Source organism: Ammodytes marinus (assembly GCF_949987685.1).
Source record: "Ammodytes marinus genome assembly, chromosome: 20".
In the NCBI taxonomy this organism is placed as follows: domain Eukaryota; kingdom Metazoa; phylum Chordata; class Actinopteri; order Uranoscopiformes; family Ammodytidae; genus Ammodytes; species Ammodytes marinus.
In genome coordinates this window covers 2,940,515-2,944,555 of record NC_137224.1, presented here as the reverse complement: position 1 = coordinate 2,944,555, position 4,041 = coordinate 2,940,515, and positions in this window count along the sequence as shown.

Sequence of the window (4,041 nt, the reverse complement as noted above, 5' to 3'; positions counted from 1 at the left end):
TGACATCACACACTGTTTGACCAGTTAAATTAGGAGCGGATTTTTACATCAAGGGCTTGAATTTGTTTATTCTCGATACTTAAAGTGACCAAAAGCACCTTTCAGTTTTTGTCAATTGTAGCGCTGATGGTCTCGTTTGCTGTTACGGGTCATTTATGATCATCAGAGGAAAAATGAGACTGCTGTTTTATGGTTTCACTTTTCACAATCGAAACGTGCTCCTTCACCATGTGGTATCACGATCATATATAATTTTATTTTTTAAAGATTATTTTTCAGCATTTTCAAGCTTTATTAGATAGTACAGAGTTGAAATGGGGAGACAGAGAGAGAGAGGGGGGATGACCTGCAGTGAAGGTCCACGGGTCAGATTCGAACCCGCGACCACTGCAACGAAGGCCGGAGCCAATATGGTACACACTCTATCCACTACGCCCCCAATGATACTTTTTTTTTAATAGAAACTAGCATTAAAATTTGTCACATTTATTTGGAGAGGTTAACCAGACTCAAATCATCACTCATTCTATTCAAAACAGCCTCACACAACACACACAAACCAGTTCCAAACATTATTTGAGTCAAACCCTTGGCGGCAGGTGCTTGAGAAGCTGCCAAATCAACCATATGGGCCCTAAGGTGGAAGTAACAGGGAGGGAGTCCACAACAGACGCTCACACTTTTTTCCTTTTTCCACATTTAAAAACATATTGAACTCAACCTTACTACAGCCAGTAGACTGTGGGGTTCTGGTTGCATGGTAACACATGTGACAAAAGGTGTTGTAGCCCCGAGCAACCCTCACTTGACCTCGGCTGTTTGCGGGTGAGAACGCGGATGTCTTGGTGCCAAAAAAAAAAAAAAAAGTGTTGATCCGACTTCAACACTCGGAGCTTTTTATTGTCAGTTACAATATGGAACAGAGCATCACCTTGGTAAGACTGGTCACAACTCTTTTTCTTTTTTCAAACCAACACAAAAACAAACAGAACAAAATACATGAAATACATGACATAGGGCCTACTGTACATCAGAATTCAGGGCTAACCATCAATTAGCAATCCAACAGCCAGAGATTTAAATAAAATTGAAATAAGGAAGAGAACAAAAATACTTATTAATTATTTGATACAATAAAAATAAATATAGAATAAAAAACTGCTCTCCATTTTATGACAAGAGAGAGATGGATGAACACACGTCTGTCTTCAAACTTATCGTAGCTGTCTGGCGAAAAAAAAAATTATCTGCATTTTCTGACTTTTTTCTTTTTCTTCATGATAACACTTCACATCCGTCTGTGTGTGTCTGTTTTATAAAGTTTTAACCAAGATTCAAGAGATTCAAGATGGTTTATTGTTCATATGCACATTAACGGCAAGGCTCCTCTCAACAATGCAATATAGAAGATGAAAATGTATAACCAGTGAAAAGTGTTTAAAAAGAGCTTTTGAATTGACAACGCAGAGTTAATTTGTTTGTAAAATGACACAGTTTTTTTATTTCCTGAACAATTTCTGTTTTGGACATAGGCCTACAAGGTTTTCCGCCCGACGATATCAAACTCCCCTGATTGGTTGACATATTCCTCGACTAGGGGGACTTTTTCGTCATTAGCCTTGAACTATACGCTGTGTGGCAAACGAATGGTGTTGGTGTGGCCCCTTATTTATTCCTTCAAAGCCCTTAAAGGCGGCAGTATCACAGCTCTGATATGTCACCCCTCCGCTCGCCTTAATGTGTGAAAGCTAAGACGTGTTGCGCCTATTAGCACTTCTTCTTGGGCTCGGTTGGCATGCTGATCCCTATAGCAACCCCGGGGTTCCATTTGGCAATATGGTGCCGCACGGTTACCGCCTCCCAGACCCCGGCAACCGCTGTCACAACACATCAAACGTCGCCGGCAACCACGGGAACAGCCTCCCCTCGACAACCACACCTCTCCGTCACTAGGGCCGGGTGAGTGACAGCTGAGACCCAGTAGCTATGGCCGAGGGTTCTAAGGGCGGAATTATCACACAACTTTTAGAATCATTCAATTAATAAGATCTTAAAAGTCAAGTTTGGTTTGAGGCGAGACACGGCAGGCAGGCAGATTATTTTTGTTTGCTTCCATAACATGTCTTCTTTATGATACTTTTTGTTCTTAAAAACATGGAGAAAATGCATTTTTAGGGCCCGTATTATAGTATTTTTTGATTTATAAAATGGAAAAATATATATCCTATCTTTATACAGCAGTTGGTTCTGACCGAGTGAATCATTAAATATGATGTTCAAATGAAATAAAATGTTTTTAGCTCTGGCCTTATCCAACCTCTAGATAAGCTGAGACATCGCTGGTCAATTTTGAGATTGTCTTCTTTCATACTAGTGTCCAAACTTAACATTTAGGTGTTTATTTGAAGAAAACATGGTCTTTTTCCATCTGTTCATTTCTCCTATACAACCATCTTTAATTATCTCAACATTGAAACCAAAAATCTATTTCACACAGACACACTTACATCAACTAAACTTTCCATAATCATTCTTAGAACTAATATGAAGGCTATAAATGGTGGATTTGTTGTTAATTGTCTTATCTATGATACATAATCTTCCTGAAAACGCATTTTTAAAAGACCTGCACATCGTTATTTTTTTTCTTTGATAAGATGAAAAAAGGCTGTTCTATAACAACGTTGGCTTTCAGCTGACGGCGAGTTAGGGTCATACCTGTAATCATTCACATAACTGCAGCATAATGACTGGCAGTAATATGGTTATTATGCGCCATGTACAGCAGTGTGATTCATGCATACACACAATGAGTTTACACAGTACTTTTGTAGGTCATAATTTACATATCAATCGGACTGAGAGATTGTGCGACAGAACAGTGATTTTGGGTGAAATTTAAATGCCATCTTTATGTTGATTATCAGACAAAGTGACCGTCTGAAATACAGACAACCTCAACACTCACTGCTTTAGAAGTACTGACTTTATGAGGATAAAACCATTCATAAGCAAAGCACTGAGGTGGTGGGCACAGAGACAGACAGACAGACAGACAGACAGACACACACACACACACACACAAACACACACACACACACACACACACACACACACACAGTACACACAAACTGAGAGGCTAGTTTGTGGGATGATGGAAAACAACCGTATAGAATTGGAGAACTTTATGTAGCAAGCAACTGCACGTACCAGTAAATATAACAATATTAATCATATGTACATGCAATATTTCCATTGGCACACACACACACACACACACACACACACACACACACACACACACACACACACACACACACACACACACACACACACTAGATGACTGGATAAGTGATGAGTGGTCTTGCTGCCTCTCACTAAAGATATTGTGGACTGTGTGAGTCATGAGTCTTCCACTGAGTAAGTTTGAGTATCGCAGACCACAGGAAAACATATCAGCCGACGTGTGTGTGTGTGTGTGTGTGTGTGTGTGTGTGTGTGTGTGTGTGTGTGTGTGTGTGTGTGTGTGTGTGTGTGTGTGTGTGTGTGTGTGTGTGTGTGTGTGTGTGTGTGGTCCGCCAACTGTGTCTCTGTCTCTCTGTGGTGACTAAATACATGATGGTAAGAGGAAATGAGCCTATATCAAAATGTTAACACAGGTAGCTGAGCTCCTAACTCTTCAGAATCACTTGTATAACTTCATCTTATTGTACAGTACACAAGAGTAAAATTCTTGGCCTTGAATTCTGTCTGATGCCCAAGATCTTAGATAACCCAACTTAAAGGCCTACTTCACCGGTTTGAATATGAAGGTGTATTGAATTCTGAGATCCTATGTAGTATAAATATGCAAAAAAAAATTAAATCGGTTCATCCTAGCCTGAGAAAAGGCAGAAAGAGTGTTTTTTTAACCCTATATTTCTCTTTCTCGTGACATCACAGAAAGAGAAATGTGACATCACAGTAATATTTACAAAGTACGTTTTTTTTAACCCTATATTTCTCTTTCTGTGATGTCACGAGAAAGAGAAATATAGGGTT